Source organism: Artibeus jamaicensis, unplaced genomic scaffold (genome assembly GCF_021234435.1).
Source record: "Artibeus jamaicensis isolate MK-2021 breed Jamaican fruit bat unplaced genomic scaffold, CSHL_Jam_final scaffold_461, whole genome shotgun sequence".
Taxonomy (NCBI): domain Eukaryota; kingdom Metazoa; phylum Chordata; class Mammalia; order Chiroptera; family Phyllostomidae; genus Artibeus; species Artibeus jamaicensis.
In genome coordinates, this window is record NW_026522045.1 from 15,340,476 (window position 1) to 15,363,399 (window position 22,924).

The following is a 22,924-nucleotide window of genomic DNA, read 5'->3' on the forward strand; positions in this document are numbered from 1 at the left end:
TTCAGAAGAATGGTGGTAAGTATGCTCACGGAACTCACAGACAACTACAAAGAACAGAGTGAAAACTACAACAATATGAATGGGAAATAGAAACTATAAAGAAAATCCAAGAAGAAATGAGGAATACAATTTCTGAAATTAAAAAAAAATCAGTAAAATGAATGACAAGTAGGCTGGATGAAGCAGAGGACTGAATCAGTGGGCTGGAAGACAAAGTAGAAATAAATGCCCACATCAAGCAGCTACATGAAACAAGACTAAAAAAATATGCAGATAGCTTAAAAGAACTGCAAGACAACATGGAATGCAACAACATTGAAATCATAAGATTACCAGAAGGAGAATAAAAAGAGCAAGGTATAGAAACCCTGTTTGAAAGAATAATGACAGAAAACTTTCTGAACTTTGAGAGGGGAAAACCCACATAAATTCAGGAGTCACAGAGCATCCCACTCAAGATGAATATACCCCAAGACACATCATGATTAAAATGCCAAGTTTTAAAGACAAAGAGATAACCTGTAAAGCAGCAAGGGAGAAACTAGAATTAACATACAAATGAGTTCTGATAAGGCTAGCAGCTGTTTTCTTAACAGAAACACTACAAGTCAGGAGAGAATAGCAAGAAATATTTCAAGAAATGAAAAGAAAAGGCCTGCAACCAGTACTACTCCACCAAGTGAGGCTCTCAATTAAAATGGAAGGAAAAATAAAGATTTTCCCAGACAGAAGAAGGCTCAAAGTGTAAACCTCCACCAAACCAGCACTGCAAGAGAAGCTAAAGGGACTGCTAAGAGAAGAAGAAGGAAACAAGTGAGAAAGAGGAATAACACAGATACAAGAGAAAAAAATGAACAAGTAAGGTTGTATATAATAACCTTAAATGTAAATGGATTAAATGTTCCAATAAAAATACAAAGGATAGCTGAATGGATTAAAAAAACATGACCCACACATATGCTGCCTACAAAAGATCCACCTCAGAAAAAAAAAAAAGACCTACACAGACTAAAAATGAAGGGATGGAAGAAAATATTCCAAACAAATGGATAGGAAAAAAAGAGGTTGGGATAGCAATATTTGTATTAGAAAAAATAAACTTCAAAACAAAGGCCATCAAAAGAGACACAGCAGGATCCTTCATAATACTTGAGGTAAGAATCCATCAAGAAGACATAAAAATTGTAAACATATATGCATCCAACATAGGAGAACCTACGTATATAAGAAAATATTGGAGGACTTCAGGAAGGATACAGACAGTAACATACTTATACTGGAGGATTAATATGCCATTGTCAAAAATATATACATCTTATGAATAAAATATCAACAAAGATATTGCAACATTGAAAACCACGTTAGATCAAATAGACTTAACTGGTTTATATATAGAAACTCTCATCCCAAAGAAGTAAAATACACATTGTTCTCAAACGCACATGCAACATTTTCAAAGATAGACCATATAATAGGACACAAAACGAGCTTCAATAAACTCAAGAAAATTGAAATTAAATCAAGATTTTTCTCAGACCACAAAGACCTGAAACAAGAAACCAATCTCAAGGAAAAGAGAAAAAACCTCAAAAACACTCACATTCATGGAGATTGAATAACATGCTATTAAATAATGAATGGGTTCAGAATGAGATCAAGGAAGATATCAAAAAGTTCCTGGAAACAAATGAAAATGAACACACAACAGTACAATACTTATGGGACACCACAAAGGTGTCCTAAGAGGGAAACTTATAGAGATACAGGTCTTCCTAAAAGAGGTACAACCATTTGAAATGAACAGCCTAACACAACATCTACAAGAGCTAGAGGAATAACAACAATGAAAACCCAGAGCAGGTATAAGGAAGGAAATAACCAAGATCACAGCAGAATTAAATAACATAGAGACTTAAAGAACAATCCAAAGGATCATTAAATCCAGGAGGCAGTTCTTTGAAAAGATAAATGATATCAATAAGCTTTGAAGCAAACTCATCAAGAAAAAAAGAGGGAGGACCCAAATAAAGAAAACCAGAAATGCAAGAAGAGAGATTACAACTGATACACACAGAAATACAAAGGATTTTAAGATATTACTGTGAACAAATATATGCTGAGAAATTTGAAACTCTGGGTGAAAAGGACAAATTTCTAGACAAATATAATTTCCCAAAATTGAATGAAGAATAAGTAGAAAGCCTGAACAGAGAACAGACATATAACAACTAGTAAAACTGAAGCAGTAATCAAAAATCTTCTGACACACAAAGCCCTGGATAAGGTGGTTTCACAGGTGAATTTTACAAAATATATAATAAACAGGCACCCTTATCTTCAGATTAGTTGAAAAAATTCAAGAGGAGAGGAGACTCCCAAACATTTTTTATGAAGCCAGCATAATTCTAACTCCAAAACTGGATCAAGAAACAACAAAGAAAGAAAACTACAAGCCAATATCATCAATGAACATAGTCGTTAGACTCCTCAACAAAATACTGGCACACTGCATCCATCAATATATGAATAAGATCATATGTTGTGATTAATTGGGTTTCATCCCAGGGACTCAAGGATGATGCAATATTCTAAAATTAATAAACATAATACATCACATAAACAAAGGGGAAGACAAAAACCACATGTTCACATTAATAGGTGCAGAAAAAGCATTTGATAAGGTACGGCATCCTTTTATGATAATAATATTCAGAAAAGTGAGAGTGGAGGGAACATACCACAAAATAATAAAGGCCATATACAAGAAATGTATAGCCAACATCATACTCAATGGGCAATAACTAAAAGCTTTCCTACTAAGATCAGAAACATGACATGAATGTCTACTTTCACCACTTCCATTCAACATAGTACCAAAGTTCTAAACACAGCAATCAGACAAGAAAACAAAATAAAAGGCATTCACATTGGAAAGGAGGAAGAAAAAATGTCATTGTTGCAGATGACACGATAGCATACATAAAAAATCCTAGAGTCCACCAAAAAATTATTTGACCTAATACATGAATTCGGAAAAACAATGGGATACAAAGTCAATATTCAGAAATCAAAGGCCTTTTTGTACACCACAAATGAAATATCAGAAACAGAAATAAGAGTTCTCAGCTCCTGTGCTGCTGCCATAGCCACGGGACTGGACGCTGGGGAGTCAGGTACGGAAGCCGGGACACTCCAAACCCCTGAGACAGCCCTGGGAGGCAGAGGAGCCTTCTACTGGAACTGGGACGTTCTCAGCCCTGTGGTGCTGCCATAGCGATGGGACTGGACACTGGGGAATCAGGTACGGGAGTTGGGACATTCTAAGCCTCTGTGCCACTGCCATAGAGACAGGACTAGATGCCGGGGAGTCAGGTACGGAAACCAGGACACTCCAAACCCCTGTGACGGTCCTGGGAGACAGAGGAGTCAGAACCCGGAGCGGGGACAATCTCGGCCCTTGTGCCGATGCCATAGCTACCGGCCTGGGCAACGGAAGGGACAATTGCAGGGGCTGGGACACCAAAGGCCCCTGTGGCGCTTCCAATAGAGATAGGCCTGGGCCCTGAGGAGCCAGCTATGGGAGTCGGGATGTTCACAGATCCTGTGCCACTGCCATAGCGACAGGACTGGACGCTGGGGAGTCAGGTACGAAAGCCGGGACACTCCAAACCCCTGTGACGCAGCAGGGGAGCCAGCTACGGGAGCCGGGAAGTTGTCAGATCCTGTGCCGCTGCCATAGCGACAGGACCGGATGCTGGGGAGTCAGTGACTGGACTGAACACCGAGGAGTCCGGTACAGAAGCCGGGACACTCCAAACCCCTGAGACAGCCCTGGGAAGCAGAGGAGCCTGCTACAGGAACCGGGACTTTCTCAGCCCCTGAGCCACTGCCATAGCGACGGGACTGGACACTGGGGAATCAGGTACGGGAGTTGGGACATTCTAAGCCTCTGTGCCACTGCCATAAAGACAGGACTAGATGCCAGGGAGTCAGGTACGGAAACCTGAACACTCCAAACTCCTGTGATGGCCCTGGCGGCAGAGAGAGCCAGATACGGGAGCTGGGACATTCCCAGCCTCTGTGCTGCTGCCTTAGTAACAGGCCTGGGTGCTTGAGGAGGCGGCTACTAGAGCCGGGACATTCAGCAGTGGTAGGCGACCAACGCAGGGACCAGCGCGAGGACCAGAGTGAGTGTAGGTGGAGACAAAGAACATCAAGAAACTTCAAGGAGTCTGCACCACTGAACTTCACAAGGATCATACCACAGAAGTTTACACCATAAAATCAGGGTTTCTGAACAGATCAATTTTAGAAGCAGAGACTAACAAGAAGAGTCTCAAACAATGGGAAGACAAAGAAACAATCCACAAATGAAAGAAAAAGCAGAAACTTCAGAAAGAATGTTAGATGAAATAGAGGCTGATCAACTATCAGATAGTGAATTTAAAGCACTGGTTATTACGAAGTTCAAAGAGCTCACAGTGAACTACCAGAAACTAGAGGGGAACTACAACGAACTCTCTGCAAACTACAGCAATATGAAAAAGGAAATGGAAACTATCAGCAAGAGACAAGAGGAAATGAAGAATACAATTTCCGAATTGAAGAACACAGTAGAAAGTTTCCAAAGTAGGATAGATGTAGAGGAGGATAGGATTAGTGAGTTGGAGGACAAGGTAGAAAGCATCTCACAGAAAGAGCAAGAAAATGAAAAGAGGCTCAGAAAGAATGAAGAGGGATTAAGAGAAATGCAAGACAATATGAAACGTAATAATATCCGAATAATAGGAATTCCAGAAGGAGAAGAAGAAGAACAAGGGATAGAAAACGTATTTGAACGAGTAATGAGAGAAAATTTCCCTAATTTGATAAGAGAAAAAGTCTCACAAATCCAGGAATCACAGACAGTCCCAATCAAGAGGAACCCAAGGAGGCCCACTTAAAGACACATCATCATCAAAATGGCAAAATTCCAAGACAAAGAGAGAATCTTGAAGGCAGCAAGGGAGAAAAAAGAAATAACATACAAGGGAGCCCCAATAAGGTTAGCTACTGACTTCTCAATGGAAACACTTCAAGCAAGAAGAGAATGGCAAGAAATATTCCAAGTAATGAGAACCAGAGGCCTATAACCAAGGCTACTTTGCCCAGCAAGGCTCTCAATCAAGATAGATGGCCAAATAAAGAGCTTCCAAGACAAAAGAAGCCTAAAAGAATATGCCTCCACCAAACCAGCTCTACAAGAAATACTAAAAGGACTGCTTTAAGGGAAGGAAGGATAAGAGGGAGACAGAGAGGAACACAGATACAAAAATGGCAATGAATAAGTACCTATCAATAATAACCTTAAACGTAAATGGATTAAATGCTCCAATCAAAAGACACAGAATAGCTCAATAGATAAGAAAGCATGACCCACACATATGCTGCCTACAAGAGACCCACCTCAGGACAAAAGACCATCATAGACTAAAAGTGAAAGGCTGGAAACAAGTTTTCCAAGCAAACAGACAAGAAAAAAAAGCTGGGGTAGTAATTCTCATATCAGACAAAATAGACTTCAAAAAAAGGCCATAAAGAGAGACCCAGAAAGTCACTTCATTATACTCAAGGGAAGAATCCACCAAGAAGACATTAACATTGTAAACATATATGCAGCATACATAGGGGCACCCAAATATATCAAGAAAATCTTAGAGGACTTCAAGAAAGATATCGACAGCAACACAATTATAGTAGGGGATTTGAATACCCCACTATCAAAAATGGACAGATCTTCCAAACAAATTGTCAACAAAGATATAGTGGCATTAAACAACACCCTAGATGAAATAGACTTAACTGATATATATATAGAGCCCTTCATCCCAAAGAAGCTAAATACACATTCTTTTCAAATGCACATGGAATATTTTCAAAGATAGACCACATGATAGGACACAAAACGAGCCTCAACAAATTCAAGAAAATTGAAATCATACCAAGCATCTTCTCTGACCACAAGGGACTGAAATTAGAAACCGACCCCAAAGAAAAAAACCGAAAGCACCCAAAATCATGGAGACTGAACGGTGTGCTATTAAAGAACGAATGGGTCAAGAATAAAATTAGGAAAGAAATCAAAACATTTCTGGAAACAAATGAAAATGATCTCACAACAACCCAAAACTTATGGGACACAGCCAAGGCAGTCCTGAGAGGCAAGTTTATAGCAATACAGGCCTACCTAAAGAAGATAGAAACATTTCAAACAAACAACCTTACTCTACGCCTGCAAGAACTCGAGGAACAACAACAAAGACAGCCCAGAGCAAGCAGAAGGAAGGAAATAACCAAGATTAGAGCAGAATTAAATGACATAGAAACTAAAATCACAATTCTAAGGATCAATGAATCCAGGAGTTGGTTCTTTGAGAAGATAAACAAAATAGACAAGCCTTTAAGTAGGCTCATCAAGAAAAGAAGAGAGAGGACACAAATAAACACAATCAGAAATGAAAGAAGAGAGATTACAACTGATACCACAGAAATAGAAGGGGTTGTAAGAAATTACTATGAAGAACTGTATGCCAAGAAATTTGAGAACCTAGGGGAAATGGACATATTTCTAGAAAAATACAATCTTCCAAAACTCAGTGAAAAAGAAGCAGAAAATCTAAATACACCAATAATAGCAAAAGAAATTGAAGCAGTAATCAAAAAACTCCCATCACACAAAAGCCCAGGACCAGATGGTTTCACAGGAGAATTCTACAAAGCATTTAAGGAAGAGCTAACCCCTATTCTCCACAGACTATACCAATAAATCCAGAAGGACGGAAAACTCCCAAATTCTTTTTATGAAGCCGGCATCATCTTAAATCCAAAACCAAATAGAGACACAACAAACAAAGAAAACTTCAGGCCAATATCGCTGATGAACATAGATGCTAAAATCCTCAACAAAATATTGGCAAATCGCATCCAACAATATATGAAAAAGATCATACACCATGATCAAGTGGGATTCATCCCAGGGATGCAAGGATGGTTCAATATTCGCAAATCAGTAAATGTAATACATCACATAAACAAAAGCAAAGACAAAAATGACATGATCATATCAATAGTTGCGGAAAAAGCTTTTGATAAGGTACAACACCCATTTATAATAAAAACACTCAGCAAAGCAGGAATACAGGGAGCATTCCTCAATATAGTAAAGGCTATTTATGAGAGACCTACAGCCAATATCATACTCAATGGGAAAAAACTAAAAGCTTTTCCACTAAGATCAGGAACAAGACAAGGTTGTCCACTTTCACCACTTCTATTCAATATAGTATTGGAAGTTTTAGCCACAGTGATCAGGCAAGAAAAGGAAATAAAAGGCATCCAAATAGGAAGGGAGGAAGCAAAACTGTCACTGTTTGCAAATGACATGATAGTGTACATGGAAAATCCTATGGACTCTACCCCAAAACTGCTCGAACTAATTAATGAGTTTGGCAAAACAGCTGGTTACCAAGTCAATATCCAGAAATCAAAGGCATTTTTGTATACCAACAGTGAATCAGCAGAAGCAGGAATCAAGAAAAAAAATCCCATTTGATATAGCAAAAAGAAAAATAAAATATCTGGGAATAAACCTAACTAAGGAGGTAAAAAACCTGTATGCAGAAAACTACACAGCCCTGAAGAATGAGATCAAGGAAGACACAAACAAATGGAAACATATACCTTGTTCATGGATTGGAAGAATTAACATCATGAAAATGTCCATACTACCCAAAGCAATATACAGATTCAATACAATACCTATTAAAGTACCAATGGCATATTTCACAGACATAGAACAAACACTTCGAAAATTTATATGGAACCATAAACGAGCCCGAATAGCAGCTGCTCTTTTGAGAAAGAAGAACAAAGTAGGGGGGATCACAATACCTGATATCAAACTGTATTACAAGGCCACTGTAATCAAAACAGCTTGGTACTGACATAAAAACAGGCACATAGACCAATGGAACAGAACAGAGAGCCCAGAAATCAACCCAACTCTCTACAGTCAATTAATAATCGACAAAGGGGGCAGTAACATAAAATGGAGTAAAGATAGCCTCTTCAACAAATGGTGTTGGGAGAACTGGACAGCTACGTGCAAAAAAATGAAACTTGAGCACCAACTTACACCATACACCAAAATAAATTCAAGGTGGATAAAAGACTTAAATGTAAGTCGTGACACCATTAAAGTCCTAGAGGAGAACATTGGCAAGAAAATCTCAGATATTTCACGCAGCAACTTTTTTACTGATATGTCCCCTAGAGCAAGGAATGTAAAGGAAAGAATAAACAAATGGGATCTCATCAAAATAAAAAGCTTCTGCATGGCCAAACAAAACAGTATTAAATTAGCAAGACAACCAACAGTATGGGAAAACATATTTGCCAATGATACCACAGACAAAGGTTTAATCTGCAAAATATACAAAGAACTTACATGACTCCACTCTAAGAAGACACCCAACCCAATTAGAAAATGGGAAAAGGACTTGAGCAAACACTTCTCCAAGGAGGACATACAGAACATTCAGCGACACATGAAGAGATGCTCAATATCATTAGCTATCAGAGAGATGCAAATTAAAACCACAATGAGATACCACTTTACACCAGTCAGGATGGCTATCATAAACAAAGCAACAAACAACAAATGTTGGAGAGGTTGTGGGGAAAAGGGGTCCTTAGTTCACTGTTGGTAGGATTGCAGACTGGTACAACCATTATGGAAAACAGTGTGGAATTTTCTCAGAAAAATAAAAATCGACCTGCCTTTTGACCCAACAATTCCACTGCAGGGATTATATCCTAAGAATCCTAAAACATCAATATCAAAGAACCTATGCACCACAATGTTCATAGCAGCACAATTTACAATAGCCCAGAGTTGGAAGCAACCTAGGTGCCCATCAGTAAATGAATGGATCCAAAAATTGTGGTACATATACACAATGGAATTCTATGCAGCAGAGAGAAAGAAGGAGCTACTACCCTTTGCAACAACATGGATGGAACTGGAAAGCATTATGCTGAGTGAAATAAGCCAGGGGTTGAAAGACAAATACCATATGATCTCACCTTTAACAGGAAGCTAAACAACAAAACAAACAAGCAAGCAGAAAAAAAAAACAAAGACACTGAAATAGAGAACAAGGGGATAGTGACCAGAGGGGAGAAAGAAGGGAAGTTAAGGGGAAAATGGGGGAGGGATTTGGAGGAACAAATAGGAAGGACACAGGGACGAGAACTAAGGGGGGTGGAAATGGGAGGGAGGTGGGGAGCAAGGGGCGTGGGAGGCTGGGATGGGAAAAATAGACAGAAAACTGTACTTGAAAAATAACTAAATAAAATTAAAAAAAGTTACTACATATAAAACACATGCACACACAAAAAAGAAATATTAGCTCTTCTATTGATATTGTTGACAAGGTTCATGTGTTGGAGTAGTTAGGGAAATTTAATTCAGTCATTCAACAAACATGACCCTTGCTCAGTATAATCAGACACTGTGCTTGGTGTCAAGAATGTGGTCATGAGCACTTGTCTGAGACCATGAGAATTATTGTGTGAGATATGAATAAACTACTATAGTGGAACCAAAAAAAAAAAAGTAAAGATTAAATCAAAATGGTTTGAATATTTAAAAAAAAAAAGAAGATAGAAACATTGTAAACATATATGCACCCAGCATAGGAACATCCAAATATATAAGGCAAATTTTAGTGGACTTCAAGAAAGACATAGACTGCAAGAAAATTATAGTAGAGGATTTTAACACCTCACTGTCAGCAATGGATAGATCTTTGGAACAGAATACCAACAAGAATATTGTGGAACTGAATGACACGTGTAATTAAATGGACTTAACTGATATACACAGAACCTTTCATCCCAAAGAACCAAAATACACAGTCTCTCCAAATGCACATGGAACATTTTCAAAGACAGACCATGTGATAGGAAACAAAACAAGCTTAAAAGCTTCGACAAATTCAAGAAAATTCAGATCCTATCAAGCATCTTCTCAGACCACACGTGCTTGAAACTAGAAACTAGCCTCAAGGAAAAAACTCAAAAATATTCAAACTCATAGAGACTCAATAGCATGCTATTAAACAATGAGTGGGTTAATAATGAGATCAAGGATGAAATAAAAACGTTTCTGGAAACATATGATAATGACCACACAAATGTCCAAAACCTATAGGACACAGTGAAGGCAGTTCATAGCAATACAAGTCTACCTAAAAAAGATAGTAACATTTCAAATAAACAACCTAAACCTACAACTACAAGAACTGGAGGAATGACAACAAACAAAGCCTCGAGCAAGTAGAAGGAAGGAAATAACCAAGACCAGAGCAGAATTAAATGACATAGAGACTAAAAGCACAGTTCAAGGGATCAATAAATCCACGGGCCGGTTTTTTTTGAAAGATAAACAAAATTGACAAGCCCTTAATCAGATTAATCAAGAAAAAAGGGGGAGGAGTCAAATAAATAAAATCAGAAGTGAAAAGGGAAAAATTACAACTAATAACTCAGAAATACAAAGGGTTGTTGGAAATTACTACAAATAAGTATAAGCCAGAGAATTTGAAAACGCCGATGAAATGACAAATATATAGAAAAAATACTCTTCTGAAACTGAATGAAGAAATATAAGAAAGCCTAAAGAGACTCCTAATAGCTGGTCACATAGAAGAAGTAATAAAAAAACTTGCAGCACTCAAAAACCATATATGAGACAGTTTCACTGGAGAGTTTCACAAAACATTTATGGAACAGGTAACCCCCATTCTTCTAAGATCATTCCAAAAAGTCCAAGAAGAGGGAGGAACTCTGAAACTCTTTTTAAGAGGCCAGCATCATCTGATTCCAGAAACCTTAAAACATACAACAGAGAAACAAAACTACAGGCCAATGCCATTGATGATCACAGATGCTAAGATGCTCGAGACAATATTGGCAAACTGTTGAAAAGATACAGCAATACATCTAAAAGATCATATGCCAAGATCAAGTTAGAGTCCTCCAAGGAAATCAAGGATGGTACACTATTTGCAAATGAATAAATGTAATACATTACATAAAGAAATAGACAAAAATCACATGATCATATCAATAGCTGAAGGAAAAGTATTGATAAAGTACAATACCCATTCGTGATAAAAACTCTCAGTAAAGTAGGGGTGGAGGGAGCACACCTCAACACAGTAAAGGCCATATATGAAAAACCTATGCTAAACACCATATCCAATGGGTAAAAACTAAAATCTTTCCCACTGTAAATCAGGAACAAGACAAGGATATCTGCTTTCATCACTTTTATACAACATAGTATTGGAATTCCTAACCACACCATTTAGGCAAGAAAAAGAAATGAAGGCATAGAAATTGGAAAGGGGGAAAATAAAACTGTCCTTGTTCATAGATGACATGGTAGTGTACATATAAAACCCTATAGACTCTACCAAAAACCTATTCGACTTAGTAAGTGAGTTTGGCAAAACAGCAGGATACAAATCAACATTCTGAAATTGAAGACATTTTGGTACACTAAGAATGAGATATCAGGAAAAACTCCCATTTTATATAGTAACAAGAAAAATAAAGTATCAAGGAATAAACCAGAACAAGGAGGTAAAATACCTGTACCCAGAGAATTACCAACACTAAAGAAAGAAATTAAGAAAGATACAAAGAAATGGAACCATATACTGTGTTCATGGATTGGAAGAATTTACACCATCAATTTGTCAATACTAGTCAGATTGATAGATTCAATGCAATCTCTATCAGAATACCAATGACATATTTCACAGACATAGAACAAATACATAAAAAATGTATATGGGAAAATAAATGCCCCCAAATAGCCATACATAGAGTTTTTGGAAAGAAGGACAAACTAGGAGGGATTGCCATACGCAACATGAAACTACATTACAAGGCCACGATAATCAAAATAGTCTGATTCTGGTATAAGAACTGACACGTAGGTCAATGGAACAGAAAAGAGATCTCAGAAATAAACCCAAATTTCTATGATCTCTGAAAGATATGGACAGTTACATGCAAAAAATAAAACGCAACTTGATTACCAATTTAGACCATTCACAAAAATAAACTCAATATGAATAAAATACTTCAATATAAGTCATGATACTCTAAAAGTCCAAGAGGGGAATGTAGACAGGAAAATCTCAGATAATCCATGCAGCAGTATTTTCACCAATATGTCCACTGGAGGAAGAGACATAAAGAAAAGAAGAAACAAATGGGACTTCATCAAAATTAAAATCTGTGTGGCTAAAGAAAACATCAGCATAATGAAAAGGGAACTAACTGCACAAAAATATATATTTGCCAATGATACCTCAGACAAGGGTTTGATCTCCAAAATATATAAACAACTTACATGACCTCACACCAAGAAAGCAAACAGTCAAATTTTTAAAAAGGAGAAAAGACCTGAACATGTCCTTTTCTTTAAGGGAGCCATAAAGGAGGCTTGAAGACATATGAAAGAATGCTCAGCATCACTTGCCACCAAGGAGATGCAAATTAAAACCACAATGAGATAACTCTTCACACCAGTCTGAATGGCCATCATAAACAAATGAACAAACAATAAGTGCTAGCAAGGCTGTGGAGAAAAGTAAACCCTAGTACATTATTGGTGGGAATGCAGACTGGTGTAGTCACTGTGAAAACAGTAAAGAATTTTCTCAAAAATCTAAACATGGAACTGACTTTTTACCCATCAATTCCATTGTTGAAATTATATGCTAAGAATCCTGACACACTACTTCAAATGGACCTATGCACCCCGATGTTCACAGCAGCACAATTTACAACAGCCAAGTGCTGGATGCAACCTAGTTGCCCATCAATAAATGAGTGGATAAAAATACCATGGTACATTTACACAATGGAATACTATACAAAAGAAAGAAAGAAGGAGTTTCTACCCTGTGTGGCAGCATGGATGAAAGTGAGTAGTATTATGCTAAGTGATGTAAGCCTGACAGTGAAAGACAAATACCATATGATCTTACATATAAGTGGAACCTAATCAACAAAACAAACAAGCAAGCAAAATATGACCAGAGACATTGAAATCAAGAACAAACTGACAGTAACTAGATGGGCCAGGAAGGTAGATAGCAGGGGAAAGAGGGGAAAGGGCCATAATGGGACATGTATAATGGACCCATAGACAAAGTCAAATGGAGGAAGGATTGAGGGTGTGGTGTTTGGGAGTGGGGTAGGGAGAGTGGTGTTGGGAAAATTGAGACAACTCTGTTCAAACAACATTAAAATGATATAAAAAAGAAACATATGGGATTTCATCAGAAAATTAAAAATGGAAGTCCCTTTTGACCAAGCAATACCTCTTCTGGGATTATACCCTAAGAATTCTGAAAAACCAATTCAAGAGAACCTATGCTCCCCAATGTTCATAGTGGCACAATTTACAATAGTCAAGTTGTAGAGGCAACCTAAATGTCCACCAGTAAATGAGTGAATAAAAAAATTATGGTACATTTATACAATGGAATAGTATGCAGCAGAAAGAAAGAAGGAGCTCCTACCATTTGCAACAGCATGGATGGAACTGGAGAGCATTGTGCTAAATGAAATAAGACAGTCTGTGAAAGACAAATACCACATGATCTCACCTATTAGTAGAAAATGCTCAACAAAACAAACAGGCAAGCATAATATAACCAGAGAATTTAAATAAAGAACAATTTGACAGTAACCAGAGGAGAGGGGGGAAAGAGATAACGGAGGAAAATAGAGGAAGGTCCATCAAAGAACATGTGCAAAGGATACATGGTCAAGGCCAAAAAAGGTAGGTTCAACTGTGGGTTTTTGTGCTGGATGGGGTCGGGGACTTGGGTGGTGTGAAAATGAAGACAAGTGTTCCTGAACAATATACAAAATTAAAAAATATATATATATATATATAAAACATAAGATTTTCTCTTTGTCTTTACATTTTGGCATTTTAATTATGATCTATCTTGGAGTAAGTCTCTTTGGGTTCATCTTGATTGTGACCCTCTGTGTTTCCTTAACTTTCACAAGTTTTTTTGTTTTAGGAAAAATTTGTGTCATTATTTTTTCAAAAAAAATTCTATCACTTGCTTTTTTCTTCCCTTCCTGGTATCCTTATGATGCAACTCTTGTTACTTTTCAAGAGAAACAAAGAAACAGAGAAACAAAGGCATGAAGGGGTGCCCTTTATTAATTTTTTGTGGCCTCCTTTGTGGTACTTGGGCTTTGATTATTGATGTCTCATTTATTGATGGTTTCTCATCTCTTCCTAGTTTACTGACAGTCACACCCCACACCATGTTTTTTATACTGCTGTACAGGTGCTCACAGAACAAAATAAAACTACCCAGACAATCAAACCCATAACATCAAAAATACTCCTAACTACATCAGCAATATAAAAAACAAATGAGCAAATGTTAATAAAGTTGGAAAGAGATTAAGAATAAGATAGGAAAAAGTATACGAGATGACTAAAGGAAGGAAAATGATTTTGAAAGGGAAGTAGGAGGAGAAATAATAAGAGTAGGGGATAAAAACAAAGTGAAGAAAGGGAGAAAGTAAAATTTTAAATGTGATTTTAAAAAACAAGAGCTGGCAAAATAGAGTAAGAAAATTGAAGAGTATAATATGAGGTTTGAAATAAAATTTAAAAACTAATGAACCAATAGAAACAAAATAGAATAAAAGACACAAAATGTCAATAACAATGACAGATGAGTGAGGATTAATAAAGGTGGAAAGAGGATAGGAATATCATAATAATGAGAATATAGAATATAAGATATCTACAGTAAAGAAAATGATTTTGAGAGGATAGAAGGAGAAATAATTAGAGTAAAAAATAGAATCCAGGCTAAGAAAGGAAAAAAATAAAATTCCAAACTCAAATAAGCAAGTGTAGGAGGAAGGCAAAATGAATTAAGACAGAAGTAGAGTAATACACGAGATTTAAAATTTGAAAAATATAGTGAACAAATAGGAATAAAATTGAAGAAAGACACTAATAACCAAAATATCCATGCCAAACAAACAATGGTTAATAAAGGTGGAAAGAAAATAAGAATATTATAAGAAAGGGAAAAAAGAATGTGATCTGAACAAAGGAATGAAACTGATTTTGAGAGGTTAGAGAGTGGAAAAATAGTAAGAGCAAGGAATAAGAATGTGGCTTAGAAAGGGGGGAAATAAAATTTAAACAAAAAATAAGAAGGCAAAATGGATTAAGACAAAGGGTATAATATGAGATCTGAAATAAAAATGAAATAAAAATACAAAACTATAAATAAAAAGAATAAAAGACAAAAATAGTGAATAAGTTGGAATATAACTGAACAAAAAGGAAAATGTTAAAACATTATGCAAGAGAAAAAAACACAATTACTGAAGAAGAATGCAGTGGAATTTGTCTCAGCAGTTTGCATTCTGTTTTCTCCTTCTGGATCCACCTCTAGCTTTTTTTCAGATCAAGGTCCAGGGATGTATTATCCAAACTCTGGCACACCACATGTACCACCGTCAGTTGTCTCTTGAAGGAGCTTCTATTGTGATTCAGAGGGTGGTGTCCCTGGGTCTCCCCTGGGAGGCACTGTTTAGTCTTCTGGGAAAATTGTGCATGTGTTACCCTGCCCCTATGTCACCCATCTTGGTCTGTCCCTGTTTATTTCCAATAATATATAGTTTCTTATGAACTAGTTGTCTGTCTTGAGGGAATGGCTCATCTGTGTAAGAGGGTGAACTCTTTGCAGCTTGGTGCTGATGGCAGCTCTGTGTGAGAGCTGAGGCTATGTCATACCCTGCTTACCCCTTGCTGCACTGATTTCTGATATTCCTTCCTTGCTGGCCTAAGTGGAAGAGGTCTCTAGGAACCAATGTATTTTGTCTCCCTGATAGAAGTCCAAAATGGACTGTTTTGACATTTCTCTTCCTGTTTTTCTCCTGTGGGTATGCAACCTGTAAAGGATTATTGAGCCTGTCCTGCCTGTTCTACAGAGCTTCCCTTCTGTATGTAGTGCTTGCAATCCTGCAAGATGTGGAGACTGGGTACATACTTCTCTCCAGATATTTGAACTCTTCTGGGGGAAAGGGTTCTGCCTGGTGGTAAATAACCTCAGGCACCCAACACTTGCTTATCTAATTCCCAGCCCACTGCCCTCACAGCAGACAGAGTCCCAAACTCTCCATTTTGCATGGACCACAGTTTGTTAGGCACACTAGGCTAGGGCCCAGAAATTCCATTGTTTGCAACTTTCTGATCTCCCTGTCCAGCTGTATTCAATGGGAACAAACTGCACTTTCAATCTTGTCCCTTTGCTGGTAGCTGCACTTGAGATCTCTGCCCAGCACACTTCAGCCCCCCTTTTAAAAAGTCTCTGTGTGGGACATCCACTGCAGTACCGAGTCACTGTCTGGTTTTCCATTTACACTACCTTTTCAAAAAGTCAAAAGTCTCTAACAGTCATGCCTGGCCACAGCGTTCCTCTACCCAAGCCACGTGCAGCCCCTGTTCGCTTTGAAATAGAGTCTCTCTCCCTCTCTAGCATTCTCGCTATTGGTGTTTGGCACTGCCACTATGAACATGCTGCTCACTGTGTGTGTAGCCTGGATTTCCAAGACTCCATATATCCTCTCAAGTCACTCTCATCCATGGTTTGTGGGTTCCCTGCATGAGACTGGGGCCACTTACCCTGGAAGGGGTAGAAGATACAAATCTGTGATTTCTGACTAGCCTCTCTGCTGATGCAGGTGCCACATATGGAGCATTTCCCCTTCAACTTATGAAATCTTACCACCCATTGTGAAACGTGTACTCCTTGGCTTAAAAACTTCATATCAGTGAAGATTCCATTGATTATTCAGGTTATCTGTTGGAAAATCACCCAAGAATCTTCTTTGGGGGCATGTGTAAGTAGACTCAGCTTCCACCTACATGGCCACCATTTCTTGAACCATACACTTTAAAATTTACCTTTTATTGTATATCTATTATGTTCCAATAAAGTTACTTTGAAAAATGGGGATAATACTACATATATCCTAGGGTTGTTATGAGGCTTAAATAAGATCATATATGTGAAATTGCCAAGCACAATGCCTGATGCAGTCATTATTTTAAAAATAATTAGAAAAAACTAACACAAATTTTAACATACAATCAACAAAGAAGAAAATGATTCTAACTCAAGGCCCTGAGTGGAAAGCTCAGTTGGTTAGAGTGTCACCTCAGTATACGGAGGCTGTGGGTTTGAAACTGAGTCAGAGAACATACAGGAATCATCAATGAATGTATAGATAAGTAGAATCTCTCTCTCTCCCTCAAATATATCAATAAATTATTTTAAAATAGTTCTAAGTTAATTTTAAAGATTGGGGAACCATTGTTTGTTCTTGAACAGAGGTATAACATGGTGAGAATCTCACATAAGCCATAGCAGCTCTATTTTAGTTACTATACCTCCTAGGGGCAACCTAGGCCAGACACGACCACTTGAGAGGCCATCATGGAAGGACTCGGGGGCTGCAACAAAAAGGGAGAAATGGACTCTTGTCCCCGCTCCCCCGCTTTGACAAAGCCCAAGTCCCCATGTTCTCTGGGAGAAGCGCTTCCTGGCTCTAATCCCCTTAAGCCTGAATACCTGATGGGGAGGGGTGCAGCTCCTTGCCTTGCTAGAGGGTGATCTGGGGAAAAATCTGGCATCACAAAGACTTCTGATAAACCTGTGAAATCTGCTCTGCTAAGAATGCTTTCATTCATATATTAAGGGTTTGAGCAGGAAACCCTGAAACTCTTCCTGACAGACTGGCTCATACCAAGCCCTCAGATTTCTTCGAAATGTTATCTACTGTTTTATCCTTGACGCTCTGTATTCCTGTGTATTACAACCCAATAAAAGCCTTTGGAGGAAGGGGCTCAAGGCCCTTTTCCCCTGAGAAACTGGCCACTGCTCAAGGCCTTTTTCCTCTGGGAAACTGGCTACCCCTCCTCCCCAAGCTGATCATATCTTGTCTCAGTTATGTTTACTCTCATCCATGGCACACAGGGGGACTTGCAAGGAAAGTCACCCCCACAAGTAACCCTGTGTGTAAGTGTGTGTGTGAGTAAATATGAGTTTACATATATGTATATTTATACTGAGTTTCTAAATATATATACTATATAATGTGTGTATATATAGTGTATAGTATTTAGAGATTGTGTATATATACATGCACACACAGTTTATACATATATAATATACATATAGAAATATATATATATATATATATATATATATATATATATATATATATATATATATACTTAGGAACTGCTGATTTTTTTTTACATTATCCATTAGGAGCAATCCACTTCTTTCATTGTTGTTGATATTAGAGATGACAAAATTGTTTGTAATCAACATTTTTCCTAATTTCAATGAACATGGGAGTGTTTATGCCCTGGATGTACATCTGTCTTGGGAAGAGAGCATTATTAACCCCATTTTACAGATGCAGAAATGAAGGATCACTAAGATTAAATGAGATATTCAAAATCACACAGTTAGTGTGTGATAGGGTCAGTAATCATATTCAGTACTATCTAACCTAAAATCCCATGCTATTTGAACTCTGCAAGACTCTCTTCCAAAATCCTGTACATGAGTGCATTACTAATACTGCTTCAGCATACAAATTATAAAATATAATAAAAATAAAATAAAATCAAACCTGGTCTCATAATCAGTGTCATTTCAGTGTCATCACATGGTTATGGTGAAGAGAAGTAGAAACAAATTCAGAGAGACATAAAAATAATCATTAAATGTGTGATTCGAAGTGAAATTATAGATATTTTACATCTATGCTTTTATTCATATGATTATAGGAATTAAAATGTTGTGATATTAAAAAATTTTAGAGCTATATACAGATTTCTATATGCTATCATTATATTTTGAATTCTAATTTTTTGTCAATATTGTCTGCTCTGAAATTAAAAACGTTCAAAGATGCTAAAAAAGAGGTATCTAAGTGATTTGAAGTAATTTATTAGGTATTATAAATTGAACAATTTAATCCTGAAAAAATAATTTTAATTCTGAGAAATATTTAAATATTTGAGGAAAAATTACTCATAATCATTTTGCTTTATTTTTAAAAATAATTAATTAATTAATTAATTAATTAATTTAGTCAAGTAAGGTTTATTTTTCAACCGTGGTAAAATACAGTTAACACACCATCGTGACTGTTTCTAAGTGCACAGTTCCACAATGTTAAGTACATTCCCTTTGTTGCACAAACTGCAGAGCTCTTTTATCTTGCAGAACCAAAACTCTGCTCACCAAGTAGCAACAGTGCACCCACCCTCCACCTCCCCACCCACCCCTGTACCCTCCCTTCTCCCTTCTGTTTCTGTGAGTTTGCCTCCTCTAGAGGCCTCGCAGATGGTGTTTGTCTTATTGTAACTGGCTTATTTCACGTCATAGAATACCCTCAAGGTTCACCATTGTCATAGCCTATGTCAGAATTTCCTTCTTTTTTAAGGCTGAATAATATTCCATTATATTTATGTACCACATTTTGTCTATCCATTCTCTCCTTAATGCACATTTGGGTTGCTTCCATCTTTCGGCTTTTGTGAATAATGCTGCTGTAAACATGGGTATAAATATCTGTCCCAGAACCTGCTTTCAGTTCTTCTAGGTAGACATCCAGAGTGGAATTGCTGGTTCATATGGTAATTCTCCGTTTAATTTTCTTTTTCTTTTTAAATTTTTTTATTGATTATGCTGTTACAGTTGTTCTACTCCCCCTTTCATTCCCCTCCACCCTAACCCCCATCCCCACCATTACCCCCCCTTTAGTTTATGACCATGTGTCTCAAGTCCTTTAGATTCTATATTTCCCATGCTATTCTTGCCCCCCCATCTATTTTCTATCTACTGTCTATGCTATTTATTTTCTGTACCTTCTCCCCCTATCTCCTCCTCCCACTCCCCTGTTGCTAACCCTCCTTGAGATCTTCATTTCTATGTTTCCACTCCTGATCTAGCTGTCCTTTTAGTTTGCTTTCATTTTAGGTGTGGTTGTTAATAACTGTGAGTTTGTTGTCCTTTCACTGTTCATGTTTCTTTAACTTCTTTTTCTTAGATAAGTCCCTTTAACATTTCATATAATAAGGGCTTGGTGATGATGAACTCCTTGAATTTGATCTTATCTGAGAAGCACTTTATCTGTCCTTCCATTTTAAATGAAAGTTTTGCTGGCTAGAGCAATCTTGGTTGTAGGTCTTTGGATTTCATGACTTGGAATACCTCTTTCCAGCCCCTTCTTGCCTGTAAGGTCTCTTTTGAGAAATCTGCTGACAGTCTGATGGGGACTCCTTTGTAGGTGACTGTCCCCTTAGCTCTTGCTGCTTCTAGGATTCTCTCCTTCATTTTAATCTTGGCTAATATAATTATGATGTGCCTTGGTGTGTTCCTTCTTGGGTCCAACTTCTTTGGGACTCTCTGAGTTTCCTGGATTTCCTGGAAGTCTATTTCCTTTGCCAGATTGGGGAAATTTTCCTTTATTATTTGTTCAAATAATTTTTCCACTGGTGGCTGTGCCTTTCCCTCTTCTGGTACCCCTATAATTCGGATGTTGGAGCATTTAAAGATGTCCTGGAGGTTCCTAAGACTCTCCTCATTTCTTTGAATTCTTGCTTCTTGACTCTTTTCTGTTTGGCCATTATTTGCTTTCTTCTGGTCCACTCCATTGATGTGAGTCCCAGTTTCTTTTTCATTGCTATTGGTGTCCTGTGCAATTCCACTCATTTCAATTAGTTTTGCCTTCATTTATTTGTCTAATTTGTGGCTATAATCAACCAGTTCTGTGAGGATCCTGATGACCAGTGTTTTAAACTGTGCATCTGAGAGTTTTGCTATTTCTTCATCGCTTAGATCTATGGGCTCTGGGGCTTTGAGATCTTGTGACATTTTTGGTCTGTTCTGGCCCTTTAAGTGTGAGAAGCAGTGCCTTGGACTCCCAGGTCGCTGGGTTGTGACGTTGTCTGTGGGGGCGTGGTCAGAGTGGGGAAATGGCGACCCCCTCTTCTGTTTCTCACAACTGGGTGTGGATCAGCGCCTTAGGTGGTTCACCTGGGCCGGGCCACTCAGAGTCGCTGGGTTGTGACGCTGTATGTGGAGGTGGGGTCAGAGCAGGGAAATGGCGGCGCCCTCCACTGGCGCTTGCCGTGGGGACCTGCCCGCCCCGGTCCAACCGCCCACTTCCTTGTCTGTCCACCTGCGCACAAATGCGCAACTACAGTCAACACGCAGCCCCGCTGCCCCGCTGTCTCCCCCGCGGTTGCTTGTCTGGTCGCTTGCTCAGTCGCTTACTAGGTCCTACCCTGTGCCTGGATTTCGTGCGCCTGGATTCCGCGTCTGGATTCCGTGCACCTGAGTCCATCTGACTGAGTCCTCCTGCAACCCAGCTTCACCAGCCACTGGTTTCGCCCCTTACTGGTCAGGCTGAAGAATTTGTTGTTAACAGACTTCCGAAAAGTTCAATTTTCCGTGTTTCTGTTGCTAATATTTAGTTGTCTCTAAACTTGGTTGTGTGAGAAGGCAGGCACATCCACCTATGCCTTCATCTTGGCGGTCATTTATTTATTTTTAGACAGAGGGAAAGGGAGGGAGAAAGACAGGGAGAGAAACATCAATGTGTAGTTGCCTGTCACGTTCCCCCAAATGGGGACCTGGCCCACAACCCTGGCATGTGCCCTACCTGGGAATCGAATCAGAGACCCTTTGGTTGACAAGTTGGTGCTCAATCCACTGAGCCACATCAGCCAGGGCCATTTTGCTTTAAAAGGGGTTTTTATAGTCTTTTCTTTGAAGTGAAAATAGACGTAAGACCCCTAGGGAAATGTAAAAAATATGGAATAGAAGAATATTTCTTACAATAATTACTAATTGTACAACAATCTCAGATAAGGTATGTTATAGCTTTGCCATTGAACCCAGACAGGATTTTCCCAGCCCCACCACGTATTAAATTACTGGGTAGCACTAGAGAAGTGCTTACCCTTTCTGTGCTTCATTCTCCAAATCTATAAAATGGTGCTAATGAAGTTCTTAACTTTGAGTTATTTTGTGGATTAAAGGAAGATGAGATTGTGTATTTTAGAAACCATAAATGATATCAGATACATAGAAGCATACTCAACAAATAGAAGCTGTTACAGAAATATAACATGGGTCATATGGAGGTTCAACTTTACTCCATTTCCTGGCTGTAGGCAGCAGTAGCAGCCTTCAGCAGCCACCTCAGTGGTTACTACATACAGTGACCTGAGGAAGGCATCCAGAACTCAGGTGAGGGATGACAATCCCAGTTCTGAAGAAGTAATACAAACTGTACAATTATCTAAGAATTTCCAGACCACTACCTAGTGTACAAAGCATAGTGATGACTCCACTTTGAAAAATTGGTCAGGTAACACCTTTAACAAAAAATGCAAATTGACATGTTTGATGACTTTCTATGTGCCCTGCTTTATGTGCAACACTGTACAGGCATTCTCATGTTGCATCCTCAAAAGCAACCTCATGAGATAAGTGTTATGATTACCCATAGGTTACAGATGAGAAAACTGCTGTATTGTCATAAGAAAAAGTTTTGTTTGGTCTCTCTGCTGCCATCTCCATAGGAATTCCATACCAAACAAGCTGCCTTCCAATTAGCAGTCAGCAACTTAATAATGCTTTTCTTCCCAAGACCCACGGTAATAGCATTCTTTGCAAACTAAAATGAGCTTGATATAAATCTTCAAACCAGAGTTTTGACA